A 9,655-nucleotide genomic window follows, 5' to 3' on the forward strand; every position below is an offset into this window, starting at 1 on the left:
ATTAGATTCCCTTCTTGACATCGCCAATAGCTGCGTGTGTGTGTCTATGGGACTGTGTGCTGTGTGTGCCTACATGGCAGTGTCTAATTTGTCAGTACTGGGCCCCATCATTTCTAATGGCAGCCTTGCCGCTAAGTATTCCCTAATTTGTGAGTCTTGGACAGAACACTAGACTAGTACAGTTTTTATGTAGAAAGTATTGAACATTGATATCACAGTGAAGCCTGAGTATAATATTCTGTAGCTGGTTCTAGTGTCATATTTTTACTGTTTTACATAATCCACAACACTTTATATTTTAAAACTGTAAGTTTATGCATAGAGGCAAAATATGAGCAAACAGCTGTTACTGTACATCCATAGTTGTTAATTTGTCAGCCAAAAGTGCAACAAGCTTTCTCAATGGGTACAACACAGAATCAGATTGTGTGATTCACTTCTCAAACAGTCTTCATGGAATCAGTCAAATGTGTTGTTTGACGTCATCTACAATTTTTTTTCCCTGCCTATATTTAACAAGGAGAGTGCAGAGTACTGGGTCAAACTATGCACTGTTATTTTACTGTAGCATGAAAAGCCACCTACAGAATGCTTATTCTACTTATTACACCACTTTTACACCTGATAGACTTTTCTTTTTCTATATCTTGCTATATAAATGTATTTATTTCTGTTTGAAGAGGTGTTTAACTTGTAATTACTGTAGATAGTAACAAACAGTAAACAGTCTTATGGGCCCATACACACAAGGTAATTACAGCCCCATTTCTAAGTGATCTGTCTAGATCACTTAAGGTGCCCATACACTGCTGCGACGTCTGGCAGCAGTGTTCGGACACCTGATAGCCTGCAAGCCGCCGGGACGCATGCAATCCGTTGTGATGGATCGCATGCATCCCTGATTCCTGCCCACCTCGCCGCCTGGAGGGAGGTCCCAGAATGGATGGTCGGACCGCCAGCCGGTCCAACCACCTGGTCGGGTCCGATGCGCACAGGACTGTGCATCGGACCCGACTGCATGTCAGGGAGAGGCGATTTGGTCCGATTTAACTGCCCGATTGGTCGCAATTGTGCGAAATCAAACCAAATCTCCTCAGTGTATGGGCACCTTTAGAAATGAAGCACGGATCGCTCTGTGCGTGTATGGCCCCTGGCGATAGCAATGCATGGTCCCAGGGGCGTAACTATAGCACCGCAGCCCCCGTGACCACGGGGGGGGGGGGGGGGGGGGCGCTGTGCATGTGCGGGCGCCGGGGGCTGCAGTGCTATAGTTATACCCCGCCGCCATCCCCCGCAGTCTTTACCTGTCAGTGTCTTCAGTACGCGCTTGTCCCGGCTCCCTTCTTCTGCTATGAGGACCACAACAAAATGTCCGCCCCCATGCAGCAGACAGTTCTCTGAAACTGTCTGCTGCATGGGGGCAGACATTTTGTGGTGGTCCTTATAGCAGAAGAAGGGAGCCGGGACCAGCGCGTACTGAGCGTAGGTAAGACTGCGGGGGATGGGGGGGATTGCATGGGCGGCGAGGCGGGGGTTGGTGCGGCGGGGCGGGCGAGGGTTGGTGCGGCGGGGCAGGCAGGCGGGGGTTGGTGCGGCGGGGTGCGTGGGTGGGCGCCCTCCCTTTAACGGCGGGGGGGGGGGGCGCCCAAAAGCTAGTTAAGCCACTGCATGGTCCTGTGTGGTGCCAATGTCTGACTAGATTTATACTGCTTGCATAATCATATGGAAAATCAGTACTATAAGTACTGGGCAAGGACAAGGTCTGCACTACATGCTCAGCAAGGACTGCCAAGCTCATAGCAGTACAAGGTGATATCAGACCAACCTCTTCTACCATGGCTGCCTTGGTTGGTAAGAGATTACCACCCCCCCCCCCCCTCCTTCTTGCAGCTGCAGCCTTCTCTTGTGGAGCTCATTCATATGTGGCATTGAGAGCCGAGATGGCGAGCTGGGTGACTGAGTTTTTCCTCAGTGGAGAAGAGCAGCTTTTGGCAGCAGCCCAAAGAAGCTAAATCAAAGTCCTGGCGCCTGTACATTGCAGATGACAGGCACCAGGACCAGGGCATGTGCATACGCCGGATTCTATGGGCTGCATCCAAAGCAGCCCATAGAGGCATCCCAGAGGGAGGGAACACCACCCAATGGGACTGCCTTGGGTTACTGGCAGGTCATACTTCCAATAGGAAGTCACTGCCAGTCACAGCGAAGCCAGTGTAGTCTTACATACTTCATCTGGCTTCACTTATTCAGCCCATAGGTAAAAAACTACCACTGGGCACTACTGTTAGCAATGTGTTTATGGGGTATTCTCCTGCAGCATAACATGTATAATTGTAGCGGCTATATGGTGTAACTTGTATAAGGTGTTACTATTGTGTGGTGTAAGATGTGTTATTGACACTAATATGTGTAGTATAAATCAGGGGGACTATGTACAATGTAATTTGTATTGTGTAATTGAATATGAGGTACTATTGTTTGTCCACTCCCCCTCTTTTTGAGATCACACACACATTTTGAGGCACACGCTGTCCATTTTTCAGTTATGGGATGGAGGAAAATAATAATTTGCAGAGAGCACTGAGAACCCAGCACCAGCCCTGGGCCAAGAGGCATGTTATTTCTTATGATTTATTAAATACATTTTATCCACTACAATCTACCCAAAATTCATCCAGAAGAATTGTTGTATTCTGCATCTATTACTGTTCTTTCCAATGCCATCATGTTAATAACACACATTTCTTCATATATTTCTAAATATAAACTAGATTTTCACTCTACAACACTCCCAGCAGGACCCTGTTCACACTTTCCAGTATTACTGAGGATTTTCACTCACTACTCCAATCTTCTGGAATACTTTCGTACTTGATAGAATCTCTGCTAAAGATGCCTGTAAGACATTGCACTAAAACTCTAGCACTGAATAATCTTTGTGCACTTGTTTTTAGAATGTTATCTGAACTATTAATATACAGTAGTAGCTCTTTTTTTCTACATGTTATCATTTAGATTATAAACTCTTTATTCCATGTTGAACTTTACAATAGTACAATTATAACCATATATTCTGCACTTCTGTCTGTTATTTGCAACTTTGTAAAGTGTTACATACACCAGTGATGTACATAGAGCCATACAGACATTACTAAATGAATAGTTTTGTGAGTTTTCACATAGCAGATCTAATAAATAACTGCATAAAGAGGAATCTGGAAGTACTGTAAAGTATAAACAAAGGGTACTTGTTTCCTAGAACGGCGCCCATCGCGGGCATCACATGCCATTATAATGGCATGCGATGCGACCGATGCGGTGTCCGCGATTTTACATAGAAATGCATGGTAAAATCCACGTCGGCGTGGAGTTGAGAATAGAAAGTGTGGCGAGCGCAGCGAGCCACCGAGCCCGAAGCGTGGCGAAAGGACGCGGATACCTGTGAAGCCCATGAGGGGACGCATATAGCTGTGAAGGTACTGTAGCCGGCTCGGTGGCTCGCTGCACTCGCCACACTTTCTATTCTCAACTTCACGCCGACGTGGATAGTGGGGGTATGAAAAGGTCGGAGGACGCGTACCGCCGCCCCTCGCGGGCTCGCTGCTCTCGCCACGCTTCGGGTTGACGTTGATCGTGGGGTGGCGTTAACAATTGGGGGGGGGCATTTCACACTTCAGGGTGGCTATTTGGGGTCTGTGGGCCATTTAACATTGTTCCCTATGTGAAATCGGGTCAATTGGGCCATTTAACATTGTTCCCTATGTAAAATCGCTGTAATCGCGTCGGTCGCATCGCATGTGATTTTTTGGTCACATGCGATGCGACCGACGAGATTTTTTTCCTTGCAATGCCTAAGATCAATATCGTGGGCGCCGTTCTAGGAAACAAGTACCAAACAAAGTAATGGTAAATACTGTACTGTTGGTCATTGCATGTACTGTAGCCAGTGACAGACTGGGGCATGAAGGGCCCATCGAGGTGGAAGCAGTGATAGGAGCCAATACTTAGAAGTGTGTCCAGTGTCCAGTGAAGCAGACTACACAGGGGCTTGTCGGACTGTGACATGAGAGTCCATCGGGGAACTGCAGTGGTGGACTCCCTTGCTTAGGGTGTGGAAAACCGTCAGAATGTGTGTGGCTAGCTACCATGGAGGCTTGGCCATCTATTAGTATGGCTAATAGAGGTTTGGCCAACTACTTATAAACAGTAAGTACTAAGTACCTGCATTATAATGTGTGTTTGATAACACTGTAGAACATACACAATAATAGAGTGCAGTATAATATAAAATATGCATAATACTGTATATCATTCAAGTGCCTAATCCATAGAGAATGGGGTGGGCCCTCAAGCAGTGAGGCCCACCAGTTTTGACCTGTACCCCTATGGTAGGGGTGGGGAACCTTTTTTTCATAGAAGGGCCATTTGTAATGTCTGAAATCCTTCTGGGGGCCGGACCAAAATTATCACTTTAAAAAGTATCCTGATTACCCCCCTCTGGCTGCCGCTTGTTAACTGCTGCTGGCACCCAGCTGCTGCTGCAGTGCTGATAGACGCCTGTGATCTCATACCCACCCGTGTCACTCGCAAACTGGCTACAGGGGCTGTTTACGGCCTGTGGGCCAGAGGTTCCCCACCCCTGCCCTATGGCCTAATCCAACCGTGACTGTACAGGAGTTCACAAATACTGGACAACTTTATTTCTACACTGTCAATTGCAACACTCTCCTCCCACCTATATATCTTCCTGTACACTTTGAATTGACCACAACTGCAGTGCAACATAGTTTTGCTAAAGTGCATTTTTGCTATTGTTTTTAGCTTGGCCTCTAGCTCTGCATCAGGCTCAAAGTATTTTCCTAGGAAGAAAAGTTATTTTACAAGGTACCATAAAAACAAGCTTCATTTATTTAAATGTAATTTGACAGAATAATTTTGATATACTAACTTTGATATACTAACAAAATGGTATTTCGTGTATGGTGCGCAAAGTAACCTCTGGTGCAGCTAACAAGCTTATGTTTGTTTTATCCTGATGAAAAAGCCGAATCGGCTTCGAAACGTTGATGCTGGAATAAACACCTTCTGCACTATTTGTGAAGCCCGTTGAGTGCCGCCTGGTTCCTGGTTAGGGAACACTCTGCACAATATATATATATATATATATATACACAGCATATATATACACAGCATATATATATATATATATATATATATATATATATATATATATATATATATATATATGGCTCAAATTTGAGAGCAAGAGATGCAGCCTAAAAACATCCAACATGAATTTTTATACATCAGATATTTAATTCAATCAATTAAATATTGCATGTACAGTAGTACAGTATGTTTCAAGTGCAAAACGGGGCACAGAAGTACAGATGAAAACTAGCATTACAGTAAACAGCAACTTTGACTGCAAAATATCTTTGAATGCAAAATTCAGTAGATAACATGTAAAGTGACCTCTCAATTGGTGTGCACCCCAGGACCGCACCCCTGAACATGTAAAGTGAACTAAAATAATTTATGATTATTGGTGATAATTCTAAATAGTAATAAAAGTAGAAAACAGAGAAATATACACACGTATTGACATTTAAAAATATATTAAGAATAAAACTTTAACTAAAGAAGACTTTATGGTGTAGACAAATAGTAATTAGACATGAGCAATTGGTCCCTACCCAACTCATTGGGCCTTATTCTAGTTCACTCTTTCTGACAAAATCCTTCTTAGATGGACAAAACCATGTGCACTGCAGGTGGGGCAGATGTTACTTGTGCAGAGAGAATTATATTTGGGTGGGGTTTTACTTCAAAGTGAGATCTATATTGCAGTGTAAAAATAAAGCAGTCAGTATTTTCCCTGCACAGAAACAAAATAGCTCAACCAAATCGAATTCTCTCTGCACATGTTACATCTGCCCCCCTGCAGTGCACATGGTTTTGTCCATCTAAGAAGGAATTTGTCAGAAAGAGTGAACTAGAATAAGGCCCATTGTAACATTGAGTAATGTAGGGTACACACCAGGACGACCTGCTCACGATGCACATCGTGAGCGGGTCGTCAGTGTCTCGTCCGACCCGCTCACGGTGACGCGGGGGGGCACGACCCGCTCACGATGTGCACCGTGAGCGGGTCCGATCCGATGGCGACCCGCACCCGGCTGTATGGTCGTCATTGAGATCCTACCTGCAGCAGGTAGGATCTCAATAACGACCGACCGACCCGCGGGACCGCGCATCGGATCGGTATCGGTCCACGCCAGGTCAGAAAAGGGCCCAATCAGCACACAATCTACATCCAATTGGATTTGGATCTAGATTGTGGGGATCGGGCCCTAGTCGTCCTGGTGTGTACCCAGCATAAGTCAGGCATATAACAAACAGCCCACTATAGACCTAAATATTAATACATAAAAAGTTTTCAAAGCGACAAATGATGGTAGCAATAAAAAGAATATTGCCCTGACATGTAAATCCTTGCCAACAAACCTAGAGGACGTTGGTGAGACACTTCACAAAAAAAAAAAAACATTTTAAATGCACTCTACAACACAATATATATGTATATATATATATATATATATATATATATATATATATATATATATATATACATATGTATATACTATCATTTTGAAAAGTCAGTGATACAGAAATATGTATTCATTCATAAAGAATACACACTTGTTTATCACAACCTTCGCATAGTCACACATATCACACAGGAAGTCAAATGGATGTCTAAAATTGCACATAAGTACCTAACCATCAATGCAAGCCAATCAACAATCATACAGTATCTTTGCTAGGACACGCCATATACCGGAAGTGGGCAATAAGCAGCCCTCCAGCTGTTGATGAACTACACATCCAAGCATGGCTTGCATCAATTTCAGCATGGCCAAATAGAAAACTACTATGTAGTGTGATGTTGTTGCTCTGGAGATAATATTTTATGGCAAGTTAATGACTTCATGAAAGCCCTCCCCCAAAATAAATGTATACGTTTATTATTTTATTACTTTCAGACAGGATACTGTAGCAGTATGCAGAATGGTACACAAGCATGCATTTAAAATCTGTCAGATATAACATATATAAATATATATATATATATATATATATATATATATACATTCTGCGTTTGTAAATGGTTATTTATTGCTTTATTGATGGTATTGTTCATGTTGAATATCTATTTTGACATCTATATCTCAAACAACACTATATACCAATAATGTGTGTGTCTGATTATGCTACAGTTGAACTACATAACTGCCATACTGTACCTTATTATTTATCTACGACTATGAGGAACTTACTGCAAGTGTCAATTTTGTTAATGAACTTACCGTACATACATGAAAGCCTATGACAAACACCTGCTTATTGATAAAGCTGATAAATCTCAAGATACCCCAAGTAGTAGTTACAGCTGCATTTGTGAATCACAAAGTGGTTTGTAGCAACCTCTTCTGGATTTATTATACTACATATGACAAATGGCAAATATAAACCAGGTGTCCAACATCTCTGACAACTAAATTATACTAAACTACACACATCTAGCTATAAACCTATTAAACTTATATGACAAACTTTAAAGGCATATTCTGTGATAACTTACTCCTTTACTGTGTTTTTATAATAGAACTCATTATGAAAGGAAATATATTCACACTAAAAATAGGAAGCTTGTTTTGACATTTGATAAATTGATTGATTTGTTTTTTTTACTAGCAATTGCAATGTGTCTGATGATCACAACACTTCACTAGCTTATATTGATCTTCCAGCATTCATTTCCACAGATATGTGGTACACTGGCAGAAATATCATCCTTAACACCAGTGAATGATTTTGTCTCCTGTGCAATTGCCTCCGAAATACAGCAATAAGAACTCAGCCTGCAATAAATCATTGTTATAATTATCAAGTGAAGAAAGCATTCTTAAGACAAGTGACATATTTTTGGCAACTGTAAATTCTGTCTCCCTCGGAGCAATACTTCTGAGAAGAGGAACCTAGAAAATCAATTGCCTGATTTATTTGCAATCTTTAAGACACACACATACAGTGCAAACACACACACACACACACACACACACACACACATATATTTTCACCAAGGCTGATGTCTCAATATTGAAACTTTCAGGTGTATATAAAAACATATGTTCTTAAACAGAGATGCATATCTGATGCTTTGAGTCATATATTAATTATCAGTACAATCAATCAAAATAATATGGATCATAAAACACAAGAGGGCATCCATGCTTCACATAAGATATTGAATCATGACAGTGGAAATACTAAGTACATTTACAGATACAGCATGATAATACTAATAATAATAATAATAATAATAATAATAATAATAATAATAATAGTCATCACTATCATCATGAAACCATGTCAGCAAAGTATTTCTTACAATGAGAGTATTGATTGCAAAAGCTCATTTCTTTAAAACTAGAGTAATTTATTGAAAACAATAGAAAATGTAAATACTATCATTGCAAAACTACATGTATGAATATGAATCACTGGTGCATTCGTTTAATAGTATGAACTTAAATTATAATAATAATAATAATAATAATAATAATCATAATGATAATAATAATAATAATAATAATAAATACTATGTATTGTAATCAGCCTACAATCAGGTATGTATTGTGCAATAAAAATATGTGTTTGTGTGTACTGTATAAATGTATATATATATATATATATACTGAATAATATAACATGCCTTAAAATAACAGCTAAACAGGTGGCAAGCTGCACTTTAATAACCAGCTGACATGAAACTTTCTTGGCATTAAGCTGGAGGTATATTCAAGTACAGAAGGTGAGATAAGCTGTAGGTAGGTAATACCTGGAAATTCTCTGTGACAACATGTCAAACTCGCCCTGGTGTCGGTGATGATGTACGTCTGCAGAGATGTGCTATAAGTGGTGTGGGTCGTCTCCAGTCTTCCTGGGACAGTCCGACCTGTATACAGAGCCCTCCAGTCAGCACCAGGGACAGCGGCTGCTAGTAAGAGTGGGGAGGGGCAGCTAGAGCGCTGCCTGCCTGACCCATGCTGCCTGGCCACATTCACAGCCTTCCTCTCACTTTAATGTACACAGTAGCAGTGAGCAAGATGAACCTGCAGCATCACATCAGTCATTAATGGTGATAGAAAATAACGTGATTTACAGTCATGGAATGACTGAGAAAACATTTAGAAGCTTCATGCCAAGATGACACCTCCCAGCTGCTGGACGTGGAAGACTGAGCTGTGTGTAAGACGGGGGACTGTGTGCTACTGCTGATTTCAGTCTGTGCATTGTACCTTCAGTATCCTCTCCTCCTCTGCCGCTCTCTCTCCTCCCTCTGTCAGGAGTCCGTGCAGAGGGGGAAGGGAGTAGCTGGATCCCACGCTGCAGCTCTGTTTGGCTGACTAGTAATGACAGACACTTTTTGTGTGTCTAGTCTATTCTTGCCAGCAGGCAGGGGGCCTGAGGAGAAGACTTGTGCTTTTCTTAGGCTCTGCCATACTGGTTACACTCTAGGTTTTGGCAATGAGTCAGTGAAAGCTAGCAATTCAGAGGAGCAACCTGAGGTCATTCATTTCGCTCCATT

At 41.8% G+C, this 9,655-nt stretch overlaps 1 protein-coding gene across 1 annotated transcript in view; it reads right to left on the minus strand.

Moving 5' to 3' along the window:
• LOC146061508 (bifunctional heparan sulfate N-deacetylase/N-sulfotransferase 3-like) overlaps positions 1 to 9,417 on the minus strand; it is a 239,877-nt gene extending 230,460 nt beyond the window's left edge. Inside the window, exon 1 of the mRNA XM_083174470.1 lies at positions 8,906 to 9,417. The gene's annotated coding sequence lies outside the window, so the exon portion shown is untranslated. The remainder of the gene's footprint in view (positions 1 to 8,905) is intronic.
• Between the last annotated feature and the right edge of the window lie 238 nt (positions 9,418 to 9,655).

The sequence above is a fragment of the Crinia signifera genome, chromosome 1 (assembly GCF_055691185.1).
Source record: "Crinia signifera chromosome 1, ASM5569118v1, whole genome shotgun sequence".
Classification (NCBI taxonomy): domain Eukaryota; kingdom Metazoa; phylum Chordata; class Amphibia; order Anura; family Myobatrachidae; genus Crinia; species Crinia signifera.